Here is a 16,463-nt window from a genome sequence, read left to right on the forward strand (position 1 = left end):
TCTATAATGATATATAGAACATTATACAGAAACAGCTAATTTGTAATGTACCCTTATATTCCTGTTCATTAATTCCCAACTCCACATCTTACCACAGAATGCTTCAACTGTTTTGTTTTCACTTAAATTTTTGAACAAATGGAATAATTCTCTTAGAATATTGTTTTTCTGGCAGGCTCTTTATCTGTGACAAAGGATTTTTCATTTTTAACATCCTGTGTATTGAAGTACAATTGACAAAAAGAGTGTATGACCCAGTGGGGATGGAGGACACCAGGAGAACAAGGCCATTTGGATCAACTGATCAAAGCTCATATGAACCCACAGAGACTGAAGCAGCAAGCACAGGGACAATACAGTTCTGTATCAGGTCTACTACATATATCTTTAGCTTTCAGCTTAGTACTGTTATGGGACTCCTGAGTGTATGATCAAAGTAGGTCTCTGATTCTTGTGCCTACTCTTGGGAATCTTTTCCTTCTGTTGGGTTGCCTTGTCCTGCCTCAGTATGATGTTTTTTGCTGTATCACATTATCTTTACTTTTGTCGTGTTTGGTTGTTATCTCTTAGAAGCCTGTTTTTTTCCTAATGAGACACATAAAGGGAGTGGATCCAGGGGAGAGCATACGTTAGAGGAAATGGGAGGAGTAAAGGGATGGAAAATTGTAATTAGGATAGACTGAATGAGAAAAAAATCTATTTTCAATAAAAGGAAAAATAATTGACAATAATAATAATAATAATAATAATAATAATAATAATATACTCTACAGTGTAACACTTGACAAGTTTTGACATAATTTTGAACTTTTCAATTTGTCATATCTTCTAAATCTTGTCCTAAATCTAGTTCTTGTTGATAAAGTACTTTCAATTTTTGCATCCAGTCATATTTACATAGTTTAGAATTTCATGAAAATGGAAAGAGTTAAAATTAGTTTTCTCCAATACAGAGACACTGGGTGTATCAATTACACCAGGACAGGCCTCATGTTCACGAGTAGGTGAACAACATATAGTGGACTCTGTGTTTTTGTGTGGGTGCTTTTGTTTGTATATCGTTTGGTGGTCCTTTTTGGTGGGCGTGGTTTTATTTTGTTTATTTGGTTGGGATTTTTTTATTGTTGTTGTATTGGGTTTTGTTTATTTCTTGAGAAAGCATTTAAAGTTGGTGGGTAGAGCCGGGCGGTGGTGGCGCACGCCTTTGATCCCAGCACTCGGGAGGCAGAGCCAGGCGGATCTCTGTGAGTTCGAGGCCAGCCTGGGCTACCAAGTGAGTTCCAGGAAAGGCGCAAAGCTACACAGAGAAACCCTGTCTCGAAAAACCAAAAAAAAAAAAAAGTTGGTGGGTAGAGAGGGGAGAGGATCTAGAAGGACTTAAGAGAGAGAGACAATACGATTAAAATATATTTAAATTTAAAAATTGCATATATATATATATATATATATATATATATATATATATATATTTAATGTTGCACCCTTATGCTGCACACAAATTTGTATATCGGCACTGGAAAGACAAACTCAGATCCTCAGGCTGTTGAATTTACCAAATGAACAATCTCTTCAGCCTTTGTTTGAGATACTTTCATTATTATTTATTTTAAGCATATTTTTATTTATTTTAAGCATATTTTTATTTATATTTATAAAGTTTACTCATTTTTGTTTATGACATTCAACTCTATCCATAGGCACATATGTGTGTGCTATGAATGTATATATTCACATAAATTATAACACTTGAACTCATTTTATGACCTGTTTTAAGCTTTTTGTCTAATACAAATATAGCTTCTATGAATATTTTTGCACATATTATCTTTTAGATTTTCTTTTTTAAATTTTAATCTTAATATTTGAGAATTTCATACACTGTATTTACATCATTTCTACCTCCCCTGCACTCTCCAACTTACTCCCTTTTATCCCCATATTCTCCTTAAAATTAATGACTTCTGTAAGTATTACATAGATTACATGTTATGTATCTATACATGTGTTTATATAACCCACTGAATCCAGTTGATAATGTTTCTCCCGAGGCAGATTACAAACCACCTTCAAACCTCTTGTGCATGGGCCCTCATAGGAGGTTTCCAGGTCCTGTGATCAAAATTTGTGTTGTCTTAAGCAATAGGATCTTACCCTAAAGTTCTCACGGGCACCCAAAATCAATGACAATGGTGCATATTGTTTATGGGGTCTTTGGAAGCCTTCACACACAACTGGAAGGTAAGAACTCCATAGCTTGCACTAATTTTTCTTTTTTTTAAGATAGCCTATGGGTTGGTTATGAGGGAGAACACCAACACCGGTTCTCTTCCTTTCATGGTACCTGCGTCTAGCTACCCCTCTCTAGGGCTCCCTCCCCGACAAGATCCCTTTCTATTTATCTAACTACTGCTATTATACACCCAAATGTAAAGATTAGGAGCTAGGATCGACAAATAAGAAATAACTTTTGAAGTCTGGAGAAATGGCTCAGTGGTTAACAAAAGAGCTGGCTTCTCACTCAGGGAACCTTGATTCAATGTTCAGCACTCACATAGTGCCTCACAACCCTCTGTACTTCTAGTTTCAGGATATCTGATGCCCTCTCCAGGTCTCTGAGGGCACCAGATATGCAAGTGGTGTACAACGGTAACATGTAGACAAAACACCCATGCACATACTACAAATAAAGATTGTGTGGTGGTTTACCTTCACGATCTGGTTACCTCACTCATTACAATAGTACTCCAGCTTCAACCATTACGTTCTAACTTCATGATATTATTTTTACAACTGAATAAAATTCCATTCCGTGTATGTGCCACCTTTTCTTCATGCATTCTTCAATTGGACACTTAGAATGCTTCCATTTCCTAGTTACCATGCATAAAGCATTAATAAGCATGCCTGAGAAAGAATCTCTGTAATGAAGATACATATTCATTTGAGCATATACAAAGGAATGGTATAGCTGAGTCACATGTTAGAAGTATTTGAAGATTTTCTACACTTATTTCCATAGTGACTGCCACAGTAGCTCTTCTCACAACTGCAGACACAGTTTTCCCTGTCCACACATTTATGCCATATTTGTTGCCATTTATGCTTTTTAATCTTAGGTATTCAGGCAGAAGTAAAATAAAATCTGAAAGTAGAATTAATCTCCCTTTCCTTGATTTTAAGATGGAAACATAATCTGTTCAGGTTTCCCTCTAATTTGGGTATCCTGTACCAGAAATCCTTTCTTAACTATTGCTGAAGTAATTTCCTAAGAGTTTTGATTAATCTTATTTGTATTTCCATTCTTTTAAAACATTGTTAGCCGGGCGGTGGTGGCGCACGCCTTTAATCCCAGCACTCGGGAGGCAGAGCCAGGCGGATCTCTGTGAGTTCGAGGCCAGCCTGGGCTACCAAGTGAGTTCCAGGAAAGGCACAAAGCTACACAGAGAAACCTTGTCTCGAAAAACCAAAAAAAAAAAAAAAAAAAATTAAAAACATTGTTAATCTTGATTTGCTGGTTTAGTCCTGCATATGTACTTATGAACTGAATTGGGTTCCCTTAAATTTTATTTATTAATGTCTTAAAGCTTCTTATCTCAGACTATGGCTGTCCTTTGGAAATAAAACTTAAGGGGCTAATTAGGGTTAATGACATTGAGAGTTTGGTACTGATTCAATCCAGCTCTAGTCCTTGCAAGAAAAGAGAAGTATACGTGCAGAGATGCAAGAACACACGTATATGGGTTAAACATCATCTGAGATTCCAGCCAGAAGGTTTCATCTACACATGAGAAGCAGGCAAATCTGTTGAAATATTGCTTTGATGCTACCAGCCTTTTGACATTTTTTTTTTGGCATCCTAAACAAAAAAATACACACATATGACTTAATCTTTGTTGTTTAATTCTCAAACACTCAGGGGATTTTGTAAATATCTTTCTGATATTGATTACTCATCTACTTCCTTTGTTTTCAGAGAAAATGTTTTATGACTTACAATTTTTGAAATTTATTGATAGCAGCTTTATTTCCAAGTAAGTAGTCGATCTTAGTAACTGTCCAGTGTGGAGGAGCATAGGAGTTATTTATGGTCTTTCTAGGTGACATTCTCTATAAACTTAAATCCAGTCAAGTATATTTTGCTCTAGTATCCAATATATTTACTGACTATCGTTTCCATCAATTTCTGAGACAGTCATGTTGAAATCTCTGGCTGTGGCTGTAGATTTGTCTACGTCTTCTTATGGATTCAGTTCATGCTTGATGCACTTCAGGTTTTTGTTATAGGTCCATCCACCTTTGTGATTAGTTGTTCCTCCCACTCAATTGCTCCCTTTATCATTATAAAGCAATCTGTTTGTCCTTGGCAATGTCCTTTACCTTCGATATCAAGGTAGCCTCTCTAGCTTCTTTTAGCTTGCTGTCAATTTGCTATATTTTCACCACGCTTTCATCTTTAAACTTTATGGGTTATCATTTAAAATGTGTTTTTAATTATAATCCATTAGTTTGCTCTTATTTTTTTTATCTAATTTGAAAACTTTTGCTTTCAAGCTTTTTACTCATATCACACATATTCTCTCTAGTTTTAGATATTTTAATGTTTAAATGTTTCTGAAAGGTCTGGTTAACAAGTTTCTCTGGGGCAGGGGGGAACTTCTTCCCTTCGGTTCCATTACTGCCAGTGGTAAACTTCAGGAGTTTCAGAAACTGATGCTCAACCTGTTCACTCTGGTAACATTTTTAAAGATGGGCAGCTGAATCTGTTCATACATGGGCCAAATATACCACATTTCTTTTTTATTATTGAAAACAACTTAAATTTAAATATATTTTGATCATATTTCCCCTTCCCCAAATCCTTCCAGACTCTCTCACCCTTACTACCTACCCAACTTTAAGTTCTTTCTCAAAACAAACACCCAATACCAAAAACAAAACAACATAGGAAAACAAGATAAAAACCACAGTCCCCAAAAACAAAATCTACCAAACTAAAGCCAAATAAAAGCATACACAAAAATATATGTGGAGTCCTTTATATGTTGGTCAACCACTCTTGAACATGAGGCTTGTCCTGGAGTATTTGATATACCCGGTGTCACCATAATGGATTAAATTGACTTTCCTTCTCTCAGTGGGTATACTTGACCGTTCTCTTCTTAACTTTTATCTTAGTGTCTAGGTTTTCATTCAATCATTTTTTAGCATAGCAAAATGAAATATAAAAGCTAAAATAAAAACCTGTAACTTTGGAGTTAGACAAAACAAACAACATTAGAAAAAAGTTCAAGATAAGGTACAAGATTCAGAGACCTTATTGCTTCCTCCTGAAGCAGATGGGAACAAACATGGAGATTCACAGTCATACATTATGTAGAGCATGAGAGACCTTGGAACACTCAGCCCTAAATGGGATGTCTCTATCAAATCCCTCCCAGCAGATCTCAGGGAGCAACCCTTCTGATAAGGACAGGCTCCATGATGAGACCATTCCTGGAGTCTAGAATCTTTCTGCTTCCTTCCCTCTTTTCTATGCTAATTTCATTGAAGTTTATTTATCTGAATTTTCTTCTGTCAAGCGCATTTAAAGAAGTGCATGCACGTATTTTTTCAGTTGCTTTATTTATTTCATGCTTTATTACATATATGGTCCTTATTATTTTGTGTTTAGAATTATAATCAGCTTAGAAAATGATTTGAAACCATTAATATAAGTACTCCCCCAGGTTAAAACTGATTGATGAGCTTAATGAAAGAATCCATGAATGTCTAAACCTGAGAAATGAAAGCTATATAAAACAACCAAATGAAAATTTGAAAGATAAAATTTTCAGCATCCAGCAGGAAAAAAAATTAGAAGATCTCAACAGAAGAATGGAGATTTCTAGAAAAGGGACCTGCAAACTTGGTCCCAGATAAAAGATTTTTATCAGAAAGAAAGAAAAAAATTGTTAGGAAACAAATTCAGATCCTCATCGACTTGAGTTACTCAGTAGAGTTACTCGGTACAATTAGATTGTCAAATTAATTGGTCTGCAAAGTTACTAAGTGAATGCTATGCCTGGAGATGTGAGTATTTAAGCATTGCACCTATGTTCTTGAATATCTGTTTCCTTAATTTTCTAGAATGGACACTTGCTCACGCTGGATGCAAGTATTTCTCTAGGTTACAAGGGCTAAGTATGCATCTTGCACTCTGTGTGCCCTTTTTCAGAGACTTTCTTAGTCTCTTTGTGAGAATGTGTGTGTGTGTGTGTAATTTGTACTTATTACATATAATTACATATACTATATGATATAATATATACTATTTTCCTGTTTCTTCCATTTTTACTGCTTTTGTGTCGTGTAAAATAATTCTTCAAGAAAATATTTTTCTAGTCAAAATTACATTATTTATTTTTATCTTCTTGCTTTAGGATCTTTTTTCCACTTGAAATAGTGTGATCCCATATAATTGTTCTTCAAAGACAATGTTCTTCCCCACCACATTATCATGAATCAGGAACCTTGAATGTGGAAGTCAGTTTCTGTGTCCAAATTTGTTCCCACTGGTTATAATTTAGTACTCTGTAGGACTAAGTTTGCTATATTTTGTTCACATAGTTGAGGTAATATTTACTATTTTTATTTGTTTCTATTTTATGCAAATTTTAGAATGAAGCTATGCATTATCATGGTATAAAATTCCTGGGATTCAAACAAAATTTGAATTAAAACTTCAGGGCTGTCTATATTTAATATATTATTGTTAACAAAATCCTCAATTTTGTTTCTTATTTTCAATCTGATTTTAGCAGGATTAAGAAAGTAGAACATGCATTGGACTGGATGTAGATGTGGTAGTGAACTCTTAATCTGAGGCAAGACTAAGGAATGGCAAGAATTTCCTGTCAGCCTGGACTAGGTAGCAAGACCCTCTCTCAAAGGAAAAGGAAGAAAAAGAGGGTCAGCAAAAAGAGGAAGACAGCAATGAAGCAGATTTAGTTCATCATAGTAATAATTATAAATAAACATGGATATAAGTATAGGTATAAATAGATATCAGTATAAACAGAAACAGACATAGTCACTTTCTTTTTTCATCCTATGAACAGAAAGGATGTATTCATTTGTGTTATTTCTGTTGCCTGATTATCTCAGTATATTATTGGGCAACATGAGTTATATATTAGTGAGAATTTTAAAACTGGAGTTTGACTTATTCCATATTTAATAATATAAAATGTATACTTTTTATACATGAGTTTCCCTTTGAAATCACACATGTCATGTTTACTTATATGTGTATGTGTGTATATACAGACCTCTAGTGACTGAAAGAAAAAGTGTCCTTTATTTTTAACATTATTTATGTTCTTTTTCTTTTCTATAGAGAAATCTGGACACTGAGTTTTATTTGCTTGAACAACTAGAATATGTTCAAGATAATAAAACACAGTATCTTTCCCACAGTTGCTGCTATAATCCTGAAATTAATATTGTAATTATTTCACCATATATAACAATTGGGGTGTAATTCTTATTTCAATACTTGACATTAAATTTTTTACTTTCAGAAACAAATCATCATTTCTATATAGTGCTCTTAGGTTACAGACATGGTTCTTTCAAGACATAAAATAACCTGGATATCATACTTGTGACTGTAAAGCAACTGACTATTCACCTATTTTATGTATTTGTATATGTGGACATTGAAATTCATATTGATATTCACACAGAAAAATTCTTTTTATTTGATAAAACTTGTGTTAACATCTGATAGGATAATTTTCAAAACAAATCTTGCTTCTCTCTCTCTCTCTCTTTTTTTTTTTTTTTTTTTTTTTGGTTTTTCGAGACAGGGTTTCTCTGTGTAGCTTTGCGCCTTTCCTGGAACTCACTTGGTAGCTCAGGCTGGCCTCAAACTCACAGAGATCCGCCTGGCTCTGCCTCCCGAGTGCTGGGATTAAAGGCGTGCGCCACCACCACCCGGCTGCTTCTCTCTCTTTTATTCATGTTTCATTATTTAATAATTTTTTAAGTCAAAATATAAGTACATCATTCTCTTCTTTCCTTTTCTCCTTCCAACCCATCCATTGTCTCCTCCCTCCTATACTTCCCATGCCAATGTACTCCCTCCTAAATTTTCATTGATTTTATATATATATATATATATATATATATATATATATATATATATATGCATACATATAAAACAAAGTGATTCAATTTAGTATCACTTGTGTGTATATGGTTTTATGGCTGACTACTTTTTTTTGGTAGTGCACTTGGGGTCTCATTCTTTTCTCAGTAGTCAATAATTCCCTATAGTTCTTTGCCTAGAGGTGGTGCTACTCTGAAATTTATTGCACAGCATTGTCATGCCTATTGATAACATCATTTTCAGGTCTTGCTTAAACAGCCGAATTGTTGAGAGAGCAGGGGTGTAGATTTCTTGTGATTTCTAGGAGACTCACTCTTATAACTGACTTCCTCAATGTCTGGCTCTTTCAGTCTCTCTGTCCCCTTTTCTGTTATATTCCCTGAGCTTTAGGCACAGAAATTGTGTCATTGGAGCTTGGCTACCCATGAATCATTCATCTTGGCATTGTGACTGGTTTTAGCTTTCTGTGATGATTTCCAGTTGTCATAAATTGAAGCTTTTTTGCTGAGGAGTGAGAGCTACATATATCTGTAAGTGTAAGGATATGTTCTAGACTACAGTTAGAAATTAGGCTGACCTTGTAAAATAGTGAATAGGCCCCATTCTTAGATCCATGATCTTTCTAAGCCTGAGTAATTTCTAAGTTTCTAAAACCAGGCATGGTTTCCCTCATATTGAGTAGAAGAGCTATTATCTGCCAAGACATGAACGCCACTATTTCAATTTTAGTGATCTTGCCAGGGTGGTAATTGTTATAGTTCATAGGCTTCACAGCTGGGTGGAACTATTGATTGCTTCCCTTGATGACAGCTTATGAAGTTAACTTCTGGTGCCATGAAAGAAAGCTAGAATGCAGGAAGGAGGCCATTGGTCTCAGTCCAGCTCAAATAATATGATTCTTCTGTCCAGTGTGTGCTAATTACTCTGTAGTAGGTACTAACACTAACGTTGAACATCTTAGAAGCAAACAAGGTCAATAGGACTATCATAACAAAAACTCAAATGGAGGTTTTTCATTCCTAGTACTGGAGTTTTTAAAAGACAGTCTATGGCTTTTGTGGGGAGTACTGTATACACACACACACACACACACACACACACACACACACATATATATATTATATATATATGCATGTATATATACATGTATGTGTATGCATGTATATATGAGTGTGTACATATGGTGATTATGCATAAATAAGTATAAAATGATATTGTTTCTCAGCCTGTTGTCTAAGATCAACTGTAAAATAAATTGATGACTTGCGGCTTTCTCAAGAATCCTTGGTAGCATTTGTCCCTCATTTCTCTCTATCTTCTGTAATTCTTATGTTTAAATATTCAGCGCACTCTACTAATAGAAGCAAAGCTGGAAGCTTTCATGATATCAAAGCCTCAGAAGACAAGGCTAAACATTTTTTCATTGTATATATCAGCACTGAAATTCTCTCCTTGCAAGTTTTCATTGTAAATCAGAAAAAAAAAACTGAGGCATTAAAATATAATATTTTATCAAAACATGACAGATATTAAACAAAAATACTATGTGTATATATAGACTTGAGATATTAACATATATTATTTTATGTAGTACTCTAGAAATCCTACTTCTCAGATCAAGATATGGAAACTGAAAGAACTCTAGTAGCTCCCTGCAATCAAATCATTTTAAAGGAATAAAAGCAAGACATGAACACAAATGCTCTGCCTCAGAGTTGGTATCCATTGTCTATTCACATTGTCTGATTTCTACTAGCTTTCTAAAGTTTCATGGTGTATTAAAGAAAACTCAGTATTCTGTTGATGCATTGGAAAACAAATGATGTCATGTATTGTTTGCATACTCCATTAGCAGCTTTGTTTCCTACATTTTCTGTTAACCCCTATGTTTTCTCATACTTCAAACATTATGTTGGAATATCTTATGCCTTTCAATTTCCCTAACATCTTACTAGCCCAGCTTGCTAGCTCTTCTGTAATGCTTATTATTTTAGTAAATTATCACATTTTATATTTTGATTGTCCCTTTTTAAATTTACCTCCTCAGATATTGTGTAATCTTAGGAAAAACTCTTAAAATACATTACACAATAAACAGACATAAATAAAAATGTGCATACATATTCTACATACATATTGTAGAGTGTGTCCATAAGTGAAATAGTAAACAGTATTACTTCATGCAGCAGGTTACATCCAATCTTTGTTAATGTGTAATTCTTGGAAATTACTTTCATGTTTGCTAGATTTAAATTTAAGGTAATTATGCTATGATAACTTTCACAGTGTTCAGCTCAGCTGGTTTCAATAATGTACTTGCTTTATAAAGTATACTTTCTGCAGAAAGAACATTGCTTTTAAAATAAAAGAACAACACATATAAATGATTTTCTTAGTTAAAAAGCCAACTATATTTCTTTAAATTTTAGAACTCATATTAATGATGAATCTTGAATGAGAACTACTTTTTCAGCATATGTAAAATAATTTGTTCATAAAGTTATATTCAAAAAATGCCAAGAAAGTAGCATTTGTTTTCTTAATGGTGCACTAGGGCTCCATGCTCTGAATGTTTATGGGTATGAATAATTTAAATGCTACATTTGTAGGTGATGGGGATTTTAGAGATAAATATATGTGCTCAAATTATACACATTATAAAAGGCTAGATATTTTTCATGTCAATATTTTTACATGTAAGATCGGAGGGTAGTAACTTCTCAGTGTCACTGAAGCAAAGTAATAGTACATAAAATTCTTAGCATGCTATACTCACTTGCAAATTTTAAATTCATGGGGTCATATTTCAGTTGTATATGAAAATATGCACCAGGAAACTAGGTACAAGATCATCCAATACAATCTTTGTTGACAATATGTCAATAGAAACTTGCTCAGAATATTGGTATGCTATAAAAATTGCCTGAATTTGGAGACCAGACATTTGCCACTTGTAAACTTTCCTAAAAACATTAAAAATAAATTATTAAGTCCTATGCTTTTAGTGAATTAGTTGTTCTTTTGCACTTTATAAAATATTCTGTGAATTTTACTTTTACATTTCATAGCTTAGTCATTTTCAATACAGGTGACTGAAACTGTTATATTTCCTCGCTTTTATTTGAACCTCAAAATAAATATCTTTGAGTGTTTACCTGCTTAAGCAGAGTAAGTTTCCAAACTTATTAACAATATTTGATCCATTAATGACTCTCAAACAGTCTTAAATTTATTTACTCAATCATCTCAAATATACAATATGGCCATGGTGCCTGCTCTGACTCTTAGGAGTATAACTTACAATTGTTCCGTAAATTCGTCTGAATAAAAATGTGATAATTTCAACTTCATGCTACAGCAAGGCAGGTAAAAACTGGCAAAGGAATGTATATTAATGACCAATAATTTGTCTCATATGTAGGATCTTTGATGCAACAAGATTTAGGATTACAGAAGAACAAATGATATAATCTGGAAAAGACCATATACTTTCACATTTCTGTAGAAAAGTAAATAGACTTGAGTTAATGAAGACATGTCTTTCTAAAATCGTAGGATGCCTGGAGCAGTCGTTTCCTTGTCTGTAATTTTATAAGTGAAACCTTCAACAGACATAAAGCTGTGAAATGTGCTTTGTTGAGAACAAAGGCTTTAACTTGAAATTTAAGCTTTGTAATACCATATCAGCTGCAATTTCTGTTCCAATGGTATTTATTTTAGAAAAAAGTATAAATTCTTTCCCTATAACATTACCTTTTGAAGCCTTGTTAATTTGCCTGCTTTTAAAAGGTCCTAATAGGTTGCTACAATTTCTACTTTTAAGTCATTTTGGGATAATATTGATGGACTAATTCATGTATTTAGAAAATATACAGTATATGTCAGGCGGTGGTGGTGCACGCCTTTAATCCCAGCACTCGGGAGGCAGAGGCAGGCGAATCTCTCTGAGTTCGAGGCCAGCCTGGTCTACAGAGCGATATCAAGGAGAGGTACAAAGCTACACAGAGAAATCCTGTCTCAAAAAACCAAAAAAAGAAAGAAAGAAAGAAAGAAAGAAAGAAAGAAAGAAAGAAAGGAAGGAAGGAAGGAAGGAAGGAAGGAAGGAAGGAAGGAAGGAAGAAAGAAAGAAAGAAAGAAAGAAAGAAAGAAAGAAAGAAAGAAAGAAAGAAAATATACAGTATAATTTATATTATATTGGTAAACAAGCTGGCTTTCAAAATGTAGTCCAGACCCCTACCCTGCCCCACCTTGCATCTGTTTCAGATTTAATTAGTGTGTTTGACTTTTCTAAGAGTCCCCCAGAACCCTGGTGTGAGAATGGGCTAGCCCCCTCAACTCTGTAACAGGAAAGACAGAATAACAAAACGGTTCATGAGTAAAAGCATGATACACCATACAAGAAGTAGAAAATAAAATATTTCCAGGAGAGGTCACTATTATTTATCCCATGATTAAACAGTGCCTGCAGTCCAAAAGAGACATTGAAAATGCAGCGTTGGAAAGCTCATCAAAAGGGAGGAAGATCAACTAGAAACTCAAGCTCACTACCAGGATTTTCCCAATTGGTTTCTAGTGGATGCCATGAGCACTCAATTAGACAATATTACCTTTCTGCTTTTATTTGTTCTTTTTCTGGAAGGATTACCCAGAGGACACACTGCCTTGTTTGGAATTTTATCTATTGGAAACTCCAGGTGGTTTCTATAAAGGATTTTTCCCAGTTTGTTTGGGATGGACGTATTGAGTGCCAATGTGATGTTTTGCTATCAATCGATCCTCTATCTATCTATCTATCTATCTATCTATCTATCTATCTATCTATCTATCTATCATCTATCCATCTAGATAGCTATCACTTATCTACTTGCTACTCATTTATTCTTTTGCTTTTACTTGTTACCCATTTATTAAGCTCACACATTTAAAATCAAAAGTGTGGCTTTGCATATGATTCTTGGGTCCATATAAAACATAATTGGCCCGATCTATGAGATGCTATTGCTATTTAAAGGAATGGCTCTCATTATATAGAAAACCACACCCAATCAAAACGTATACTGTGGAGGCCAGTCCCAAGGACACATCAATAAAACACCTAAGGCTCAAGGAACACTGCAAGATACGCAGAAAGTTTTTAAGAACCAAAGAATCAGGGAGTTTGCTGTGAAATGTGTTTCCAATAATATCAGAAGCTACACCCATCATCAAACCAACATGACGGGCTAATGATGAGCCGAACAGTGACAACAGCAATAGACAGGCTAACGTTAGTGGGGGAACGTACAGGAAGCCATCTACCCTGCAGGCATCCAAGGAATCTGAGGGGGAGAAAAAAATCTTCCCTAGGGAAGATCATATCAATATCAAGTGGCCCAGAAACATACATGCAACATACACAGATTGAGTAGGTTTTATTTAAGATGTGTGTGTGTGTGTGTGTGTGTGTGTGTGTGTGTGTGTGTGTGTGTGTGTAGCTGTGTGTCTGTGTAGCTGTGTGTATGCATATAACAACCACAAATTTGAAAGAGATCAAGGAAGGGTATACCAGAGTGTTTGATGATATAAAGAGAAGGGGGCATGTTGTAATTATATTATAGTCTCAAAATATAAAGAAGGGAAAAGGGGTTTATGTGATGATAAGACCAGGGTTGAAGAGAGTGATTAAAACCTCACATCAGTGGACACTGTGCTCTGCCTAGAAATATTCCTATTGAAAACTCCAGTTAGCTGACATAGAGAGGCTCTCCAGTCAATTTCTTCTGGATATTTAGCACCAAATTTGAAAATGTTTTGCTCTTGATCCATTACCTGTTGTTGATTCTTTTGCTTTGCTTCATTATACACTTACAAACTCATGTATTCAAGACTAAAAATGTGACTGTCATGGATCATTCCACAGAGTATATAGAAAGTGGTCACTTTAAAATACCAAGTCAATAAATCTATGGCTGGATTACAATTTATGATTATATCAGACTTTAACATCTATTTGGGAAGAGTTATATGGGAATGACTATAACAACTATGACAGCAACAAAAGAATATTTCAGAAATAAATAAATAAATGAAAAATACTTTTGTATGTGGTATAGCTGGCCTGATAGTTCATACAATTAAAATAAAATGGAGATTAAATAAATGGTCAATAAAAAAGACATGGTACATGAATTCAAACAAAACCTCAAGTACAACAATAATATATTCATTTTCTTACAGTCTTAGTTTCCATATGTTATAAGCCCTTTGAATAGTAAAAGTTTATTCTTTTAATTTGTTATGGAATTGGCATTAGTGTGGTTTGTTCTGTGATTAGCTCACTGCTTTGTCAATTAGGTATAAACGTCTTTGTTTAGGAACACACTGTTGTTGATGTACATGTCAGTGCAGTAGATTTTTACTTTTGGGGAAATAGTTCATATTTTAAACAATATAAGTTTCTCAAAACTTTGCCTTTACTTATGTTTATAAAATATTTGACAGTGAGAAATTGTTTACATTCCTTTATCTGTGTTAGAATCATTTCCTGGGTTTCTTTTTGCTAGTTTATCTAACATATAAACGTATAAATGATATTACTCTGCTTTAAAATATGTCATATGTTTAAAACTTCAGGACAACTTTTAAAATAGAGCCGTGACACTCCAAACATTTTAATTTTTGATTTTTTTTATTTTTTAGATGTTCTTAATATTAATTAAAAATCTGTAATGCAAAGGATTTAATTATGTAATTATTACTCTTAGGAATAATGAGATAATACATGTGTGTTTTATTAAATCTCCATTAAGATTCTTATCTCTTACTGTTTAAATAGATAACTGAATATGTTATTTTCTTTGGACACACCAGAGACATATAGGATTGCAAATTTATTTCTGGTATTAGACTGAAAGGACAATGTGACTTTGTGCTCTTATCAGATAGGAATGACATGAGTGTGACATCAGCCACCTGCCTGAAAACGAAATCGGGCCAACTGGCACTTGCACAACATAGGCATTTTAATGCTCATTAGGAAAAGAGTTGGCAAGCAGTGGTAGTTTTCCCTGATAAAAATCCCTTGACATTTTTCAGAGGAAATGTCTTTTAATTGTATGTAGGAGTTCAAATGGACCACAAATCACCATAGTATATCAAGTCTCTGTACAATCTTGCTACTGTTTAAGTGTGGCATTTTTATTACTTCTAATTTAGTTAATTACACTTTACCTCCTAAATCCCCATGGCAGTTTCATTGGATGTAATGGTTAATTGTCTTGTTCCAAGGAGGCATTCATTTGAGCAGTTAAGTTACTACTGCACTGGATTTCAGAATGATAGTTTTCAATTTTACTTGTAACACATTCCAAGTCATCCATGAGGCTAGAATGTGTAGATTAAACTTATTAAACTGTGAAATATATGACTATATGTGCTATAGACATATGAACAAATGTCTATACAATCAGCAAGGAATTACATAAAATGAAAGTGCTTATTTATATATTCAAGTACAACATCAAACTAAAGTAAAATGTGAAGCAGTGGTTAGTGTTAGGATTATTATACATTAGCTAAGGAAAATGGTCATATTTCATGTAAACTGTATTTTAGTTACATATAAAAGAGGAAAAGTAGTTTGGGTGTTAAGTACTTAGAGAAAAATGTTCAGAGAGAACAGCAAGTGAGCACTACATTGCTCTTGATATGCAGACACATGGCTTTTTCAAGTAGGAACACCTATGCTTTGGAAATATTTACTATAGAATGATTCTCTTCTTCATTGCTCAAGCTATCAACCGAAGCAGAGAGACAAAGTAAAGCCATACTTTTTTTTTTTTTTTTTTTTTTTTACTTTAAAAAAAGTTAACAAAGACATTTTCTTTGGCCACTCTGGAATATGATGTTTGGATTCCTTTTCTTGCTGCGTGTAGGTCAAGTCACCTAGGACAACTGCCCCATGTGGATGCCAGAAAGCAAACAATGGACTGGAGGATACATTCAGAGGGATAGTAAGTGCAGTCGCCACCATCGGCCTCTTACCAACTAGCAAATCACACGACAATTCTCCTTTTATTTTCTTTCAAGTCAGTTATACAAACCTTTAAGCATGTGTAACAATGAAAATGTAATACTAGCATTATTGTCACAACAACATAAATTTCTGTAATAATATACCCTATTGTACCCCCGTGCACTCAAAACCATTCACATTATTGTATATATTATAAAATATATTAATTTCAGAGATTGAATTCAGAGTAAGATTTTTGTCTTTTGTGAGTGCACTTACATATTTTATTCACCTCTAATGGCAATTGATTACATGATTAAA

The sequence above is a fragment of the Peromyscus eremicus genome, chromosome 10 (genome assembly GCF_949786415.1).
Source record: "Peromyscus eremicus chromosome 10, PerEre_H2_v1, whole genome shotgun sequence".
Lineage (NCBI taxonomy): Eukaryota > Metazoa > Chordata > Mammalia > Rodentia > Cricetidae > Peromyscus > Peromyscus eremicus.